The sequence below is a fragment of the Aquila chrysaetos genome, chromosome 17 (assembly GCF_900496995.4).
Source record: "Aquila chrysaetos chrysaetos chromosome 17, bAquChr1.4, whole genome shotgun sequence".
In the NCBI taxonomy this organism is placed as follows: Eukaryota; Metazoa; Chordata; class Aves; order Accipitriformes; family Accipitridae; genus Aquila; species Aquila chrysaetos.
The window spans coordinates 18,149,032-18,169,571 of record NC_044020.1 but is presented as its reverse complement, the minus strand read 5'-3'; the positions used below and the strand labels follow the sequence as shown (position 1 = coordinate 18,169,571).

At 40.2% G+C, this 20,540-nt stretch overlaps 1 protein-coding gene across 2 annotated transcripts in view; it reads right to left on the bottom strand.

Moving 5' to 3' along the window:
* Positions 1-20,540, bottom strand: part of SOX5 (SRY-box transcription factor 5) — a 648,107-nt gene that overhangs the window by 474,809 nt on the left and 152,758 nt on the right. Inside the window, exon 2 of one of the 2 annotated variants that reach the window (XM_030040646.2) lies at positions 15,118-15,204. The gene's annotated coding sequence lies outside the window, so the exon portion shown is untranslated. Of the gene's footprint in view, positions 1-15,117; positions 16,319-20,540 lie in introns of those variants that run through there. The other variant, XM_030040647.2, reaches the window with a different exon arrangement.

Here is a 20,540-nt window from a genome sequence, read left to right as displayed (position 1 = left end):
TTGCATTAAACTGAAATCACCTGCAAAACCTCACAGTGAATGAGTCCTTGGAAGTGTCTAATCTGCTGGTTCACACTTGCAAGTGAAAGCAAAATTCAGCAATGGTGAAGAGATGAACAAACATTACAGTGCGAGATTTTCCAACTAATGGTTCTAATTTTGCTTCAAAAGGAAGGTCTTTCCATTGCTTTTGGCTCTTGTTCCAAATACTTTCCAAATATAACATTATAATAAGCAAAGAATAAGAGGATAAAAGTCACAATAATAGCTACTACTAATTTGCACCTGTATAAAACTTTTCATTTCATTAGTTTTGATGCAGAAAATTAGCGAGGTCTATTCCAAGGCTGTAGGAGGAACTGGATTAGACACACACACCTCTGATTGATTCCCATTGGCCCCAGCCAACTCCGTTAATAGTTTGGAGGTTCTCAAACTACACTGTGATTTTTAAAGAGAAACTTTCCAAAGTAATTTACTTTTTCATGCTTCCATCATTTTCTCCTAGTCTTTCACCAGGTGCCACAGAAACAGGAACAGTTATTCCATAAGCATTCATCTATTTAATACCTGAGGTTTTTGCTCCACAAAACTGCTATAGCCTTGCAGTCTGTCAAACAAGCAACCCACAAATGAACGGTCATTTTAAGATCTCTGGCCAGCTCTCACTTCAGGCATTCACTTCTGCCTATCTGCAGTTCCTTCTGATTATGTAGATGGACATGACAATCCCATACCACCAGCTGGTGTACATCGAGATTTACCAGGAGTTTTACTGGAGGAAAATTATGAGTTGATGGATGGAATTATAATCAGGTTACATAGATAAGGAGGAAACCATAGATAAGAAGCTCAAAATTGTGTGGTCCTGCAGGTTGTCTAAAAGATAGAGGCTACTCTGCCCTAGAAACGGCAATCACCTGGGGCACGTAAGGAGAGTTCTATATTTTAGGATACCATATAAACAGTGAGCTACCTCTCAACCTTCTGTATATCTCTGAGCAAAAGACACTTAAGAAATTTTTTATGTAAAATCATCAATAAAGTCATGTGGATGAACACCTGCACTCATCAGGTAAGAGAGAATGGTGTGGTTTTGCTACATATCATAGTACAAGAAGCTCTGCTAAAAAGCCAATAAAAAGTCAATAATTACAAAGAAAGTGACATTTGAAGAACTACCCAGGTACTACTGTGTGGGAATTAATGGTACTATTTTTACTGGTGATCTCTGCAAATCTTCAGCTCCTCTAGGCTGGAATATGCAAGTGGGAAGAAACTTTTAACTAAATTAATTTTCCTGCAAAGTTTAGAGACAATCTGGAAGATGTTCTTTAAAAACTAACAATGAAATTTGAAATAACTTAAACTGAACTAATTGATTTTGGATTATATCCACGTTGAAAGCTATTTTCTGATATAGTGGTGGGGAGAAACGTTTAACATGGATATGGACTGGTAAATGCTACTATACTATTATACTAAAACAAATTTCTTTTTGTTGAAAAGGATTAAAATAATTTCCCTTTAAAAGGAGGCTTCACTAGATTGCTGCTCTATCTATACTGCACCATCCAGTTGTGTATTTATGTCATGACTTGCAAAAGCTTTTCAAGGCACTACTAAATGTGCTTTGAACAGATGGGGAAAGGTAATGCATGCCATTTTGTCAGCACAGACACACGCTGATTCTGACGCAAAAAATGACATAGTAGTATATTGATTTTACATACATTTCCATATACTTAAATAGCTTTAGCCTGTATGTTACTGAAGCATTTATTTTAAGGTAACAACACCATTTAAACTTAGTTTTTTTCATTTATCTTCTTGCTATCAGAATCCATATTTCATTCCAAATATAGCTGCCTGGGTATGCAGAAAGAGGAAGAAAAAAAAAAAAGCAATCAACCTCACATCGTCCAATGTATTGGCAAAACAGATAATTCCTAAACCATAAGAGAATTCAAGAATGTAGGCCATCATAGCTGCCTAGATGATTTTCTGGCTACTTCAACCCACCTCACATCTTCCTCAGTCTTTGGTGTGCTGAGACCTCCTTCCCTCAGGTCCACGTATTCACAGACTCCATTTCTTACTCCCCAGAGGAACGTTCCTATTTCCTCACACTGGCCATTTGCTAACCTCAGTGAGACAGAAAAAGGAAATCTGAAAGGTTCAATGCCTGCCCACAGAAGGGGGTGTCTCAAGCAAATAACAGGCGCCCATCACAGCAGGTAAGAGCCATGCTCCCACTGCTGTGACAAGTTCCATCAGACCTATTTGATGCATGCTCCCAGCCTTACCAAAAGCAATAGTGTTATCCTCTGCTTCTGCCAGGCACTTACTTTTTTTTTTTTTTTTTTCTCTTCCACATTTCAGTACTACTCTTTGAGAGCAACCCTGCGGAGAAGGACTTGGGGGGCGTCAGTGGATGAAAAACTGAATGTGAGCCAGCAATGTGCGCTCACAGTCCAGAAAGCCAATCGCATTCTGGGGTGCACCAAAAGAAGTGTAGCTAGCAGGTCGAGGGAGGTGATTCTCCCCCTCTACTCTGCTCTCGTGAGACCCCACCTGGAGAACTGCGTTCAGCTGTGGGGTTCCCAGTGTAAGACAGACATGGACCTGCTCGAGGGGGTCCAGAGGAGGGCCACAAAGATCATCAGAGGACTGAAACACCTCCGCTATGAGGACAGGCTGAGAGACTTGAAGTTGTTTAGCCTGGAGAAGAGAAGGCTCCAGGGAGACCTTATAGCGGCTTTCCAGTACTTAAAGGGGACCTACAGGAAAGACAGGGAGGGACTCTTTAACAGGGAGTGTAGTGATAGGATGAGGGGTAACGGTTTTAAACTGAAAGAGGGTAGATTTAGATTAGATATTAGGAAGAAGTTCTTTACTGTGAGGGTGGTGAGGCACTGGAACAGGGTGCCCGGAGAAGTTGTGGATGCCCCCTCGCTGGAAGTGTTCAAGGCCAGGTTGGATGGGGCTTTGAGCGACCTGGTCTAGTAGAAGGCATCCCTGCCCATGGCAGGGGGGTTGGAACTAGGTGATCTTTAAGGTCCCTTCCAACCCAAACCATTCTATGATTCCCTTTTGCTCTCTATTTCTGACCTGAACTTTAGGAAGAAAATAACACACATCTAGACTAGAAAGGAACAGTTCAGTTTAGGCCAAGCTTAGCTAGCAAGACCCTCAGCTAACTCTGTGTCTCACATGCAGCCTGAGCTATAGGTCAGCTGGATACAGTTGCAGCAACAGCGTTATCCTCTGTTTAAAACAGAAAGTGTGATGTAGGCAGATGGCCTAACTGGTTCTAAGCTAACCCTAACCATTACTCCCCAGCCACCACCCTAAAGAGAAAGGCAGCAGAGACACATGAGCCAGTGAGTTCACAGTCTAGCAGAGAACTCCACAGGTTAGTTAAACCTGGTTAATTCTATCACTCAAGAAAGTTACTACTGGATACAAGAAATTCAGCATTTCAGAGGCTTGTAGCTGGGGAGCTGAGCTTTCCATCAAGATAGTAGGAAGAATATCTTTAATAAAAGCAAAACAACTTATTTTTTCTCTCAGCTTGGGGACAGCTGAGCCATTCTGGCTGAAAAATTCTTTTAATTTTTTTTTTTTTTAAACGTCTGAGGCAAACACCCAAAATGGAAAATATCAGCCAAAGCTGAAATCATTTGGCAAAGATAAAAACAGCTGAAAAGAGAGTTTTAGGATAGAAAGCATCAAGCACTCTTCAACACAGACATAACTTCCCATACCTCCTACTACCTATTTCCCCATGTTCCTGCAATGGTCAGGAGCAGTGGGCTCTCTGCCAGCACTTGAGCTCCTGCATAAGTCAGGAGCAGTTCCCAGCTTATGGGGCAGGTTTCACCCCCAAAGCTCCCTGCTATACAATGCCACAGAAGCTCATGATCAGGTAAGTCAAAGAGAGGTAACTATAGATGTACAGAAGTTAGCAACAACTTTATGTCTATGACAATAAATAAAATCACAGGAAATTAATGAAGGTTATATGCTATCAATATCCATGCTAGGAGGAAGAGCCTGACAATCCAGAAGATTATTTCCAGAAACAGGTTCTTAAATAGCCATAAATATGTCAAGAGTTTTAAGAATATCTCCTAACAGGACATTTCCAAAGGTACATAAAATGCTGCGGAGAATAAGCCAACATCCATCTGCTAAAGAGGAGTCCCATGGAGGAAGACCGTTTCTAGGGTTTGGGGATCTTCCTTTGAACCACCTGACCTTGGACACTGTTGAAAAGGGGCTGCTGAGCTCAACAGACACCTGAAGTCAGTACAGCAGAGCCCCCACCACAAACTATCCAACAACAGCAGCCAAACACGAACCCCAGGGCCAGGATTCAGCCTCCTGAATCCCACCTTTATTTGCAATGCGTATATATACCTATTACAGGTTTTGGGTAAAGAATATGCTTCATTTTTACAGGTAATTGTTTGCCTTGAGCAAGTGTAGCTTACAATCACTGGAGGAAGAGATTTGCTTTGGTGAATTAAAATCATGAGGTTATTTCACTAGAAACACAAAGCCAAAAAGATTAACAAGTAAATATTTTATCTTTTTTCTCTTTTTAGCTCACTGACATGAAAGCTCAAGACCCTTATAAATACCAAATGAGGTTTCAGAAGTTTTCACAGCTGAGTTTTGAACAGAGGAATATTTTGGGGTGCAAGCCAAATACTCTGTGTTAAGGAAAAAGGAATTAAAAAAAAAAAGTTGACCATAACCTGAGGCCTTGGCTCCAGCCAAGTGCCTGTTGTTATGAAAGCAAGGTGCTCCACACGATCTAATCATAGCACTAAACCTTGTTACAAGCCCTTTTACAGCTCCAATATCTGGGTTACATGGAAACACGCTGGAGAGCCTCCTTGTACTATGAAATAAATGTCATTCTGACTGGCATCCTCTCTTCCAGCAAGTAATTTCCCTCCGCTGATAAATCGATACAGCAAAAACAAATGAGAGCGCACAATGGGCACATTGAGGATTACATTTTTATTCATTTCAGAGCCCCTGCAGCAGAGTTTTTTTAAGCACAATAGCAGAAAATGATGCACTTGAGCTGGGGGGGGGGGGGGGGGGAGGACAACAGCACGCCTTAGAGAGCAAGAGAGAGGGAAAAGAGAAAGAAAGAAAAAAGGGGAGGAAGAAAAATAAACTCAGCATTTAGAATACAAGTCTAGATTTGCAAACCTCAAGTTCACAGTGGTTTTGTGTTCTGTGGGCATTTAGTTTGGCTCATGTCTAAGTTCTTGCTATTTGCTACAGCAACAATAATTTGCCTTTTTCCCCCTTCCCTTCTTTTTTCAATTTTGATCTTAACTATTCCATGTTTTGTTTCAAGGAGCTTTTCTTACCCCTTCTATCACAGCAGCTGTACTAATACAAACTGGACACCACCAGCACTGCCTGCATCTATAATATCTCATACCAAAATGGTTATGTCGAAACGCATACATTTGCTACAGTGGAGATGTAACTATAGGACATGCACCAAAACATCTAGACCTCAGGGTTTCAGCTCAAGGAACTGATCCAGCATCCAGTGGGGTCAGGAGAGATATTTTCAGTGACCTGTAGCAGGTTCTGACTCAGCCCCCAAGGTAAGGGAGACCCAGCCTGGTCACCTTTAATTATACATGTACAGCTGTGAGACTTAAGGTTTCAGTCTTTCATAGCTATGAAGCAGAATTGAAGAGACCTAAACTGCTTTTTCCCCTCAGGGCATTCAGCCAAAGAGGGTGCAACCATGGTTTTACTGAGGCACAAACCCAGAGGCAGGAGCCCAAGGTATTGAGAAACTGCCTGGCCAGCACAAATCTAAAGAGAAACTGAAGGGCACACCATGACACCAATGGTATTGGTAAAACTCTCAGGCTTTGGGTGTTCACCCACTGCCAGTGAAAGGCCAGACCGATAGCCCCAGAGACTGGAGACCACAGCACATCTACAGGAGACCTCGAACCAAGACAGCCAAGACGCCGCACGTTACAGCATAACTCTGACTTGAACATGACCCATGCCAATGGCAGGAAATCCAGAAAGCATGCACTCTTTGCCCCTGAAGAGGAACTACCAGCAAATGCAAGCAGGGCTTTCATTTCACCACTACGTACCCACTAGGAACTGGACCAAGGTGACAAAACATTGCACATTTACTCCCATGTGACTGCTGGTTTGTGGCCACTTTCAACAGTGCCATCCATGGTCTAAGTTTGAACCAGCAACCTCAAGGTGAGAGGCTGTTATATCTCATTACTAGTTCCCCATGCCTCATTAAATTTGCATTTATTTGGTTCTCACTGTTAGTGGTTCCTACAATGACCAGCTAGAAATTACACAGAAATGTGCCTTTTTTCTTCCTTTTTACACCCCCCCCCCCCCCTTTTTTTTTTTAACCGAAAGGCCGTAACACAACAGCAACATAATGCAAAGTGAAATCCTTTTACAACCCTGGGAAGGCCAAGATGTGTGCCCAATAAATGTAAGCAGACATGATATCCTTTATAATCACAGCAAGATGAAGATGTGAACTGAATAAATGCTTTAAAAACATCATAGATTCTATTAGATGCAAAAGATTGAAGCGTTAGGCACCTTTTAGCTCAACTTTCATTTAATTTACTGCTTGCTGTACTGTAGTCTAAAGGGAGTGAAAAAATCCTCTAATTTTTTTTTCCTTTTCATGAGCTGACCAAGGAGATGAAATCTGGGTACTTTAATTACCATTCAGAGCCAAAGGCCTGGCCTTTGATATGGAAATCCCACTTCAACTCCAGCTTGCTGCTGCCTTTCCCTGTCCCCTTCTCCTTCCAATCTCCCAACATGAATTTTAAGTAGTCTTGTCAACACCTGACCATGAAAGCTAACAGAAGCCTGTGCCACTAAGTTGGTGCTGTTGCTAATTTTTAAGATTTTTTTTTTTTTTTTTTTTTTTAGGACAGAAAGACTGGGGCAGGCAGGTTAGAAATTGGACAAACCTAAGCAACTAGATCTCAGCACCTTCTCATTCCTTGTCCGTACACGGTGCGGCCCGGCTGCACGCAGCAGCTCACATTAAAGGGTAAAAGAAAGAAGAAGCAGGCGGGGGGAGGAACGGATGAAAGCTGTCATGTACAGTTACCCTGTTATTGTCATCTGCCTGCTGCATGACTCCCAGCTTTGCTATAATTATTAATTGCACTTGTCAACTGTCATTAATTCCTCTTTAGCATCCCTGTCTTGGAGTAATTAGACAGAACAGCCTCACTGCACTCATTGTTTTGAGAGGCCCCTGAAAGAGCCCAACGGGCTCTGCGAAGAAACAACCATCATTAATACAATAGAGCACCTCGGCATTAACCCTTTCAAAGGTGTAGAAATGGGAAGCCATTGGCTCTCCCATCTTACAGCTTCCAACTGCTGAACCCCCGTTTCCTTTTTCCTTATGAGGACTCCCATCCAATGACTCAGGAGCAGCTGGAGGCTTCAGGTGCTTCAGCCTGGGGCACCCCACTTCAGATGCTGCAAGGAGGCCTTATTTTCCAAGGGTGGGGACTCAGCACTCCCCAGCTGTCAGTCTAGACATTATCTTGTACCTGACTCTGAAGAGGAAGGCACAAAACACCAGACTGTTTATAAAATTATCATCTTCATATTTTACCTCTTTCATCTAAGGTTACGGAGGTTCACCAAAAAGCAGCTGCAGGATTGTCACTATTCCTTCATGCTCACTTCCCCCCCTTACCTGAGGAAAGAGACGCAGAGTGCTTGTTCTGACTGCAGCTGCCGACAACCTGGTGCAGGATCCCAAAGCCAAGCTTCGCTATCACTGCCCCCATGCTAGCCCTCCACGCGAGACCCCCACAACGTGCTTCCCATAACTACATTATATTATGCACTACAACTGTCCCAAAACTCTCAATTCCCAAACCCAGTAATCTCCACCGCTGTTACACAGGTATAAGTGATGACCACAAACTACCTTATGCTTGGCGTTCACTTGGTGGCTGCCCAGATGATGCACGGCAAGGAGTGGACTCTGTTTACTCTCCCAGGGTTGCAATACTGGGAAAGCATAAAAGCTCACGTATGTGGAAAAGGTACAGTAAGAAGGCATAATTGTAAGTATCAGCAAGGGACAAAGCAACCAAATAGGATGATACTCTATTCATATCACCAATCTTGAGAACAAAACTGCACTTTCCATCAGAAACATCAAGCATCCAGCTGCTGCTGGGGGGGAAATAAAGCGCGGGGAGCAGAGAGCATTCACTCCTAACGTCATTTTACTCTGGTGCCTGACTATATATTGGTTGTTTAAAAAAAAAAAAAAAAAAGTAAAAATATGGGGAGGAACTAGAGCAACATGTTGTTGCAACAGGGAAAATATCTCTTAGTTTACTGCTTAGGTTCAACAAACTCTTTGGTTTACCTCTGCACCTAATCCACTCTCTCTTCTCATCTTTTTAATTATAATGCTGGAATTCAAAGTTCTTATATAAAAAAGGGGAAACAGCTAGACAGTAGCCAGACTTCATTTTACTGCTACTTGGGGACACTCCAAGGTGCGCTTGGGGACACTGAACAGACCTGCCTGGGGGCTTAGGAAGACCACACTGCACAATTATACCCTCAGTCCAAGAGCTGGAAGTTGAGGGAGCACAATTTTTTTTTCTTTTTTTTTTTTTTTTTTCTCTAAAATCCTAGGAAAGACTCATCCACACTAGGCAAGCAGTTTTGCCAAACCTGGTCACATCAAGTACCATCTTCAGCAACAGTATTCCTTTAAATGATTTATTTTAAATAGAACTATATATTCCTGGTTTAAAAACAAAACCTAGAATACTGAAAAGGAAAAGGAACTTTCTTCAGTCTGCTAGCTTAACAGCAACAAGAGAACTTTGTGAAAAGATTTTTTTTTTTCCTCCCCATTAAATTTTGCCTATCTTTTCAATGCTTGCCCAACTGAGATCAAAGCCACAAATTAATGAAGCAAATATACTCTAAAACAGGGTTTCAAAGTCATAAAATGTTAAAGAACTTTATTCAGAGCTTCACCTTCTTTGGATCTGGCTTAGTAGCTTGTGACTTACTGAAATAACAGAGAGCTTTATACAAAGCCATGTGGAATGTATTTATAGTACATATAGAAGCAGAAAAATCTTTCATAAGCATATGCATCAGCTTTTTGGCACCATGCATCCTGCATCAGAAATATGAATTTGGCCATAGATCTGATCAGCAAACACTTCTTTGCCTTTCTCTATTGTGGCTATAGTCAACCAATGCAAGAATTACAGTGATTTTTTTTTCAAAACAGGGCCTAGTTCAGCTGCATGTTAAGTACCATCACTGATTAAATCCCCTCTGCTTTTTTAAAAGATGGATTTCAGTGTCCCACAAAACTAGCTCTGTCTTTTGTAACAACTCAGTTGACAGTCAAATCTTATTGTTACCTTATTAGTGAGAAGGTCTGCTAAACCGCCTTTAAATTGCACACAAGGCCAAACTTGTCTAAAGGTCTGATTTAATACAGTATATGCACATTATTACAAATTCCTGAATGGCCAGTGATACTAGTTCCTCAGGTAAATAAAATAAATAATTCTATTTCACTTTGCTAATGCCAGATGTTTATTTCACCTTCTTACATGAGTATGCTCTTGGGACAGATGTAAACCAATCCTGATTGCTGGCAATGAAGGCACCCTACGATAAAGCTGGCTGAACTCACTGATGATTTCAGGTCTTTGGTGTGATCTGCTGAGACATTTCTGGGATTTGGCCAGAAGCCACAGCATTAGCTCCGGTTATTTCAAAAAGGTGAAAAAAAGACAATAGGTGGTTAACAGCCATTTCAGTGTGAATTCACATGCTTTCTGCAGTGAACTTCTGTCACCAGCGTTTTGATGCACGGTTGGGAAGTTATACCAATTTAAAAGTGCAACTCGGCAAGCAGCTCTTTATCAAACAGATTCAGCTGCAAATACATGCATTCCTCTAACCCTTAATGCCTGTCCCCTGTACAGTGGATATTCCCCGAGTCATCCTGAGCCCATGTTTTCTTCTCCCTCCCCTTTACAGATCACACTAGCTAAAAAAGCAATTAACAAGAGTAAAGCACATACAACGTGCACAACCTTAAAAACACACCAATATCATTACAGATAAGTTCTCTGTTCCACAGCCTCTCCAATGAAGAGTGTTCAAGTGATGATTAACCAACAAGCTAAGTGTTCAGCTGCAATCTCAGCCCATTTTGAACGGGTTTTGCCCATGGCAAACTAAAGCAGAAGATTAAAAAAAACCTCCCAAATGGATTAAAAACCCAGTTAAATGACCATCTTTGAGGTCATTATAGCAATATCTATATATGCACACATATATATTTTTTATATATAAAGAAAGAAAAAAAAAAGCCTCAGACAATCCTTCTCCAGAGGATTACTTCAACACTTTTGACTTCAGAGAGATTGAAACTGATTCTCCTAAGCAAGCGGCTTTAACCCAAATCAGAACTCACCTCTCCACCAATCAGAAAGAAGCTTTTTCAAAAACTTATACTTTCTAATAGTTATATGGGCCTTAATCCTCTTGGAAACAGTTTTAGGTCATTATTCCGGGAGTTATTAGGTTGGAAAACAGCTTCTAGGCAAATGATGCTATTCACAAACCTTTTACACCAGAAATAATGGTTGGATTATTTCTGCCTCAAAAGTAGTCTAGAGGTCTGATTTTCTTTACATCTGATGTTCCTGAGAAAAGGCACAGCTACTTGCTGTTAAATAATAAGTACTACTACTAATAATAATGAAAATTTTCAATATGTAAAAGTAATTTTATAAGGATTATAATGGCAGTAATGAGAGCAAGTTTGGATTTTAAGTGGAATGAAACATAATGTTTTATCTCCTGACTTCCAATGCTCTTATATGCTTCCAAGGGCACCTGGATGCTTTGGTGTTTCCCCAAAATATCAGTTTCAAAGGACTTTCACAGATCTTCTTTTTTTTTTTTTTTATCTCTTCTAAATTGTTATTCCTTTTTCACATCCACTGGTGTCTCACAGCAATAGAGAAAAATAAAGAAGTATATTGAAGTCTGCTTCCTGCCCAGCAGTTGAGAGAAGGGTGATCACACATCCTTGAGTCTGGGAGTACCCCTGTTTCCAGGACCTTTGAGAGCACTTGCTGTTTCCACCAAAGCTTATGCTTTGCTTTCAGCTGCCAGTGCTCTGCAGAGTAGGTTGACCACAAACTCACCAGGCAGCTGAGCTCACAGAACCGGCATCAGGTAATCACAGTACTTCTATAGTTGAAAATACAGAATTATCTATTCCATTTTTTAATTTCCTACCCTTGAACACAGGAAGTAGAAGGGAAATAGGGAGTTCAGTACCTCCCCCACCCCAGATAGTTTCCTCCTCCTCTTTCCAAAAAAAATTGCCATTATGTAACATACGAATTTCAGTAAGGACAGATATTTAAAACCATCATTAATGACAGAAGCCAACCTTTTCCTCATATTATTTTTCTCAACGCTTGCACATACAACAACAACAAAACACAACCCATCACGGAGCTAGATCAATTTGGTTTTGCAATCCTGCCACCAGTTACTACCACCGTGCAGGTCTAGATCTCTAAGCTGTGCATCTAACGGAGACTGTGGAGCTAGCGCACACCTGAAGTAGCCCCAGGAACTGGGAGCCCACAGCATCGTGAGCACTTCCACAAGCCCCTCCGCATCTCCTCTCTCTGTTTTTTAGCACTGGCAGAGTATACACAGACACCCTGAGAGTCCAGCCCAAAACCTGTAAGTCCAAAAGGCTCTCCTGAAAAGTTGGCCACGCCTCCATTTCATAGTGAAAGTCAAATGTAAGGGGGTGGGGGGTGGGGGGGGAAATCACCAACAGCAAGTCCATACAAATTAATCCATGCTACACTACGAACTTTACTTCCCTCGAGCAGATCAAATACTGAAATTTCAATGGCAATTTTTGCCTAAATAACAACTTCAGGATTTACCCCGTCACTTTTACATAAAGCTGTATATGCATGTCAAGTACCCACAATCTTCTTTTTCTCAAAGAAAATAATTGAATTAAAAACTTAAAAGCCTGCTTGCTGTAAACTAGTTATTAGTAAATTTTCATCCATTAATTCTTACCCTGAAGACAGCAATTCTATTCTTTGCAGAACAAGGGAGTCATAGTGGGAGATAAAACTTCAGCATCACAAAAACTGCAGCACAAAAAGAGCAGCAGCATCTCTGACTAAATGCTTCACTAAGGAAGTGATATCACAGAATCCGGTGGCCAAAGGATTCTGTGGTATCACTTTCTAAAGTATATTAAAAATGTATTAATTTGCCTAGATGAAAACTTCATCATCATTGCTCAGGAAAAAATCCAAAAACCTACAGGAAAGGCCTTCCGAGGTAATCAAAAGCTAAAGAGACATAACATAATTAAAAAGAAGAAAAGAAAAAGAATTGTTGCATTTGTTCTCCTTAGTTATATTAGGAATAAAACCCAAAACTAATGTAATAATGTATCCCAGCAGTTCAAATCTTCTAATTTATGTAGAATGGATTATTACTTAGACAATCTGACCCTGGGCAAAACTTCCTCAGTTGAGAAGATTTACAATCTAATTATGCAGGAAGTTCTGCTGAGACAGTTTGGGTGCAATGGTCTTCTATTACATTAGCTTAACTAAAATTGCTGCTTCTTTGCTTGCTTGGTGTTCCAAGCACTCATATGAAAACAGAAAATCTTTCACTCGCATCCTTTATTTCCCTTTAGTTTTTCTCACCATTACTGTATGCAGAAGCACTCATTCTCAACTGCAAATAGCAGCAAGGGGCTGAGGTTGTTAATGGAAAAGTACGAGTTGCCTTTCAGCCTTTTGCTTTGGCCCCTGTTTAGTGAACTGACTTTAAAAAGGACCATCAAACTGTTTTTCATAATTTTTACAATGATAGTTGCTGCGTTATTGCTCCCCTCCCTTATTGCAAATGCCCCTATAGAAAGCCTGAAGCTGAAATCTGTTCCTGTACACTTTCTTTTTCATCCTGCACACACAAAACTAGTTTATTTTTGTAGGGTGGCTCAGAGATGTTTTGCTGCTGTCTCAGACACCTGAATATTTTTAGCAATCTATTTCATTAGATCAAAAAAAGAACCCTCAACACATATAAAAATAGTGAGAGCTTTACAAGCCTGTAGAGGAAAAGACAGGAAACTTGTGTCTAACATAATCCAAAGTACCTTTTTTTCCCCTAGATATATTACAGTGTACTGATATAGCTGAATATACAGACATGTCCTATATTAACACAGATGGAGAAATCGGTGCCTTTTTTTCTTTACAGTAAGTGTTTTGATTTCAAAAGGTCAGTGGATCATGTCATGGCCTTCAGTCTTGATAATTACCATGTGTAGTAATGCACATTTTTATCTACAGGTGGCAGACCTTTTAAAATCATCTTCAATCAAATTCATTAGACATTTTTGTTGATACTACCACCCACATTAAAAAGTAAGGATTTGCAACATAAAGTTCTAATTAATGCTGTTCAATTTAGAGGACAGATTTGTCAACAAAGTGGCTCAATTCTCAAAGGCTAGTGACCCCTCTCAGAATGAAAGCCTTAAAAAATAATAATAATAAAAAAATCAGTTGCCCAGTAGATGGTAAGCTTTTATTATTTAAAAATCATTCAGCAACTCAGCAAAGGATTTCTTTTTTTCTCTCTAAAGTAGAAGTTTCACTTCCTTGATTATTAAACACTAGCTGGTAAATTAGTGATTTCTTCTTTGATAAGCTTACTTAGAAGAGGAAAAAATACAAGAATGTCACAACTGACTTCGGGCAGTTGGAAACAGAAAAGTGAATCATAAGACTTTTTCACATCTGAATCAATCATTTTAAAATACCATGACTTAGACTGTCATTACACCAGAATATTATCAATCATATAATCCTGCATTCAAACTTAATTAGAGATTTTGTCCCAACAAGAACAGTGGAATAGCCCTCTGCATGTGGACAAAATTGTACCGAAATCAAGAAGGCTGTCCCAGGGTTTCATCTGAGAGTTGGCCCTAAATCCTCAGTTACACCAGCTCTGGCTCTCTACTGCCTTCCACACCTTTTCCTCATTTCCACCTGTGAAAACTAGACATAAGTATTACCTGTCACTGTGGCTGCATTTCTAATCCTGATGTGGTAGCAGTTGCCACTCCCCTTGCAAAGGCAACAATTATACCAGAATACGTGACTACGATAGCAACCTGGTCATGCTAGGTGAAGCCTAACTCTAGAACAAACTCATCACACTCCACAGCATTTGACATACTCAACTCTAGTTCCTGAAGTCCACAATAACAAGATAAAAACCACGCTACCAAAAGGAGGTGCTTGTCTTTGAAACCTTAATTCTGCAAACATTTACTCTTCATGGCAGTCATGTTAAGCGCAAAGACTACTACGGGATCAAGCAGACACATTAACTGTGGGATTACCTGTATCTGAGTCTCCTGTCAGCCCAACAACAACATTTAACAGGATTCTTCCCCATCCACTCTCCCTAACTGCAAGAAATGTCATTTTATAAAGTATTTGTGAAAATTTAGTTCTTGGGATATATATACTTACACATCAATACTACTAAAACATTGCACATATATCCACAAGTTTATAGTAATTTAGGGAAAAATCTTTATCTTGCCAGTAAATTTTAAAGGAAAAAACCAAACCCCAAAATCTTTTAAAGTTATCTTTCTGGAGGTTTTGAAGAGATTGAAATAGCACTGCAAAGCAGCTTGAATGAGTAACAGAAAGTATAAACTTAAAATGTTTACACTGGGCATACACATGCTGGAGAATATCCTTATTTACTTGATGATATGCTCACTCCTCCCCCTCCTCCCCAGTTCAAAAGAGTGGGTGAGAAAAATTGTGTACACTAATGTCTTTTGTGGTAACCTAGTAACCTTCTTTTTCTCCACAAGCTCTTCCTTCATACCACACTCTTCCATATTGCTAGCCCTCCAGAGTAATTGCCATATGTCTTTATATGGTTTTGTTTTCCTACCCAATGCAGAGGAGTTGGGGTTATTTTCAATCTTCGTAAGCTTGTAAACAGGATCAAACAGGAACCCGGTCATCAGCAAGAGGAAGGCTAGAAAAATAAAAGCAAATGCATATCAACAATTTTATTTTAAAAAGAAAATACATCCAAAACATGAAACAAAAGCCTGGGCTCTGCCAGACATCCCCCTCCCCGTTCCTTTTTGTTTAGTTCATGAACTCTTTTTTGCAGAACAGAGACTGGTGTAAATTAAAGTGTGACCCAAAATATATCACATGGAAAAGCTGCCATAGAAATATGTAATAGCAAAAAAAAAAAAAAAAGGAAAGAAAATAAAAGTAGACATTATTAGAACTAAAGTGGCACCTCTTATCATGATAAATCAATACAAAGATTGAACTAGGAAAAAGATATGACTATATATTCCTGTTTCTCTTGAGTGTTTAAACAACTAACCTACACTCACCGATTCTGTTTTTATATCCCCAGCCTAACACGCTTGCATGATTAGCCTGTTTAGCATGGTTAGCAGTGCGAGTATGGCACTGGGAGCAAGAAGTCCTCTGCATTTGCCTCTGCTCTCAGCTGTCACTGTGTGACTAGGAGGGTTACTCACACATTTACTCCACAACTTAGTCCCCTGCCTGAGGGTTCTCTGAGCTGCACCTGAGCTTCCCGCATGGGTGACAGAGCAGCATCTCCCCCAGGTATGACAAAGTCCAGGACTTCAATGACTAACATTAGATGGCATGACTTCCCAAACCCCACCTCATCCTCCACAGCTCAGGACTGGGATGCACCCCAGACCCCTCTGGGCACCTAGTACAGTTCTGACTGCTGCTGTTTTATCCCCAAGCCATCAGCATAGAGGGGAGAAGTGTTTTGTGGCATGAGGTGTACAAGTGCGGAACGCATGAGGTAGGAGCTGGGACCCCTCTGCAGAGGCATGGAAGAGCACAACTGGGCTGTTTGACCCAGGTGGCCCTGCCTAGTCATAGGCTCCCCCTGCCATTACTAGCTTTGTGCCTCAGTTTACATGGTTGCAAAACTGGACAAGTAAGTTTTTATGCGACTCAAGTGTACATCAAAGCAGGGATGTGGAAACAAAAAAACTCTAGTACTACTGTTATTTAGCTGGATCACACCGACACAGTTGCATAAGCAAGTCTGAGACCATACTTGTGACATGACACACTGAGTTCACACAAGCCAAAGTCCACACCATCTCAGGTGTGAAGTGGCTGTCCTCTCAGTCCGGTTTTGCATCCCTATGCTGTGTTACAATCTATTAATATCAATCTAGTCTAACCAAAACAGATAATTTGTAATATGAAACATATGTATGAATAAAAATAAATAAGAATTTTTTTTATTTTTAAACTACAAAACAAACACCCAAATTCTGAAATCAGTAACCCCAATATATAAAACCAGGCACTTTCTCTACTGGTTTAACTTGATGGAATTACTTTGCCAGTCCTACAGCTCAGAGCACTCTGAAAAGTGGCAGCACATAAGACCACCACCAAGATCAGGTTGCTGCATGAGGTTTCAAAAGACAACCATCCCTGGTTCATACTGAGCTCTGCACGCAGGCAAACTTTGTGAAGATAAATCTCAATTTCCTATATTATTTTTGAGCAATCAGATGAGGAAACAGAAATGTGTCCTCTATATTTTGTATAGAAATTTCCTCAAACAGAATTTCTGTTCTTAGAAAGATGAGTATCTCTGTGAGCTTTTCAAATAAATCTGTGTTGAAGAAGGGGGGGAAAAAGTCAGTTTTCAGTGCAGATAAGTCATCAGAATTTCCTTTTACAAAGAAAGGTCAAGATCTGCAAGACCTATCAGACTACCTGGTTACCAGCATCTCAAAGAAACAGAAAATATAAATTGCTTAATGCTTGTTACTTGGTTATCTTATTAAACATTCATCAACTAATTAGCATAATATAAAATTTGTCCTTTATCTTCCTTCCCTAACCAACACATTATTAATACAGCAGACATGCACCAGGAGCTGAGGAAAGAACAAGCCCCACTCAATTCGCTCCCACTTAAGATGAGATCCTGGGACAATGAAGACAGGTCACAGGACGATCAGACCTGTAACGTTTGCTTACAGTAAACAAATATTCCCCACCATGTTTTTGTCTTTCCCAGCAACCTGGAATCAAGGCATGGTGCTACTCCCTGTCCTCTTCATATAAGCAGAATACAAGGAAAAGGTAATACTCATTTTGCTCATTCTTGTGTTCGCTGCTACAAACTTTGATCAGCGATACTTGCTCATCCTTGTCTCTGACCTATGTTCTCCCTTAACCAACTACTCTTTACAAACCTTTGTGATTTCCCATAAACCTTCCAGATTTGTGAAGAAGCCTTGCTTTTTATTTCTCTGTACTTAGCACAGCATCTTCCACAACCAGACCTGGACAGCTATAGGTACAGATACAACAAAAAATATGTACTAATGACAACAGTAGCTGTAATAATAATAATAATATCCTGAGCTAGAATCTCAGCTGGATCCAGGTTAGTTTACAACAGTGTGGCCCCCAGTTTATTCCCACACAACAGACTTAAGCATTTTCTACTTGTTAATTTTATCTACACAAAACTTTCTAGTTGCTGTCAAACAGCATATTTCAAAAGGGTTGTTTTATGACTGTTAGAAAAGAAAAAGCAGAATTGAGGCTAACACCTAGCTGTGAGCTTTGACATGCAGAGGAAGACTTTCTTTCAGGAGCAGAGCTGGAGACACCTGTATGGGAAAAGACCCTTTGGAAAAATCAGATCTACTTGGAATAAGCCAAGAATTAATTTATTGAAGTAAAAATAAAAATGTGTTTGTAAAGGTAAAATACCACCTAATTACAACTGTTTATTAACGAGAGGATGAGACAATCCCCAAACATTAATAGAAACTTCAGAAATTGTGGTTCTTGGCTATGGTCTTGAGTGATAGAACCAGCAAAAAAAGGACCTGTTGCCATGTGAAGAAACCTAGATCCTACTCTGCAATTAAATTCACTTTCATCTTAACTATGGTTTCCATAGGATGTATCTAACAAAATTTATACTTTTTTCTATTTCTTTGACTTTCTATTTCCATAACATGTCCTACAATGTTTTTGTTTCTACCGCAACATGGTTTGGGGACCATTATTTGGGAGGACTGCAAGGGCAGCATTCCAGAAGCAGGCAAGAGCTCTGTGCACAGGAGTTAAAAGCATTGAAAAGCAGAAACAGGAAACTGAAGAAACCCTTTCCAAAACCTGTCCCAATACGAGAGAAAATTTTAGGTATGAGTAAGTCTCAAACTGTGGGCACACATTCTTATGAAGACTTCTACAACATTATTATAGAGTAATACATCATCTACTGTATAATATGTGCTATAGTAAGTTTTATGTATTGTATTATATTTTACTAAAAATGGGTTTTTTTTAAACATTCCCTGAATTTTAATAGTGGTAAAAACAGATCAACACCCTTCAAGACAGAAGTCCTACCTCTGACAACGACCTCCAAACCATCATCCCCAGACAACCCTGCCTCAAAGAGGCTTCCAGTGATGCAATCTGCAAGTTCCTTTGTCCTGTTCAACCCTTTGCCTCTTTACTGAGGCCACCAGAAAGACATCACTTGGTGACAAACATTGTGGTGGCTTTTCTGTGATGCTGACATTAGCTTGCGATAGGTTTTTTTAGGAAGCAAACAGAACAAAGCCCCAAAGTTACTCTGATCAGCTTTTCCAGAATAACAGCAGGACTTTCTGAAGGCACAGGGGAGAAGGGTGGACAGAGGCCAGCCTCCATCTTTTGAAGGTGGGCAGTCCCACAGTGGCAGTGGGTAGGATTTCATCTCACCTAACCAGACTGGGTATGCAGATAAGGCTATCTAACATAGCCTTTGCTAAGTAAAATACTGCCATCACAAACATCTGCTGCATCTTTCTCAGTGATTAAGAAAAAAACCAAAACAAAACAAAATGCCCAGTCCACCATACAGTGTGCATAAAAAACCACAACCATTTACAGTCACCATGACTCACATTTCACCTGTGGGGTGGTTAAAACTGCTTCCAGTTATGCACGGTGCAGTGCACTACAGAGAGCAAAATGAGGTTTTCTGCATATACTTTCATTTTCACAAGAACTTCCTGAGGCTTATGGCTGTTAGTTTTTAACTCTTCAAGTCTTAAGTCTGCCCATTAGGGTTGAGGTGAATTAGTGGAACAGCATAAAGAAAACTCTGTTGCTACATCTTCTGCAGATAAGGTCTTCAGTGTCTTGGGGTATAATCTGGCAAATTTTTATCTGCTCTTAAAAAACTGAATGCATATAAGAAAAAAGCATAACTGTTTTTGAAAACCTGTTGTCTTCAGAAAAGACCCTACCTCCTACTTTCAGGCTATGAGTTCTCATTTCACAAGCCAAAATCCAATGCATGTATGGGCCTTTCAGAACGTTGCTTTTGACGCCATGAACTAGGAAGAATCACAGGCTGGCTCTAGTTGTTTTTCCCACTCCAAACCAGTCAAAACTAGTCTAAACAGAGTAGGCCTAGTGGTTGGCTTCGGGTTGTGTTTTTTTTGTTGTTGTTGTTGGTTTTAAAGTCATTTTTCTGCTAGAAAAATACCAGCCAGCTTGTGCAAGATTACCTCCTCAGTATTTACCTGTTCATGTGGCTGAGCAATAAGAGAGAAGTCAGGAAGGGGGGGGGGGGGGGGTGGTGGTGTGGGGTTTTTTTTTCTTCACTTTTTTTTTTTTTTTTTTTTTAATCTATTTGCCAACCAGAGTCATTTATCCCCTATTAGATAAAGTATAATAGACTATACCGAAAGGGTCACTGGCCTTCCATTTAATGATATTGCCAGCACCAATCTACATTTTCCCGACAGTGTCCCTCAACACAGAATAAATGGCTGATCTCTTCACAATAACAGCTGATTTCTATTTATTAAGCTAAAAAGGTCACCATTTTCTACGGCTGGGCCGCCCTGCACTATTGATAATTTTATGCATAAACAAATGGCAAATTTGTGCCACATAAATATGCATTAGCAATTACTTTTTCCTCGGGCAATGCTCGCCGCATGCAAATGTGTCCCTCACAGGGCCTGGTGGCTTTTGTTTTAGCTCTTGAACAGCTAAACAAAAGAGCACAATAAACAGTTTGAAAATTGCCAATCAATAGGAAATGCAAATGCAAAGGTAAATGGCAAGAAACTTGCCCAAACAAATAAAACCAAACCAAAAAAGCAAAACAAAAATCATGCAAGGAAATAAATAAATGGAAAGGACTATCTCTTCCCTCCCCACACTTGTATCTTCAACTCTGGTTTTATTTCTTTTCAGTAGAGAGATGACTAAGGTACTCTTTGCACAGCAACAGTGGAACTGGTACTAATAGGGACCCCA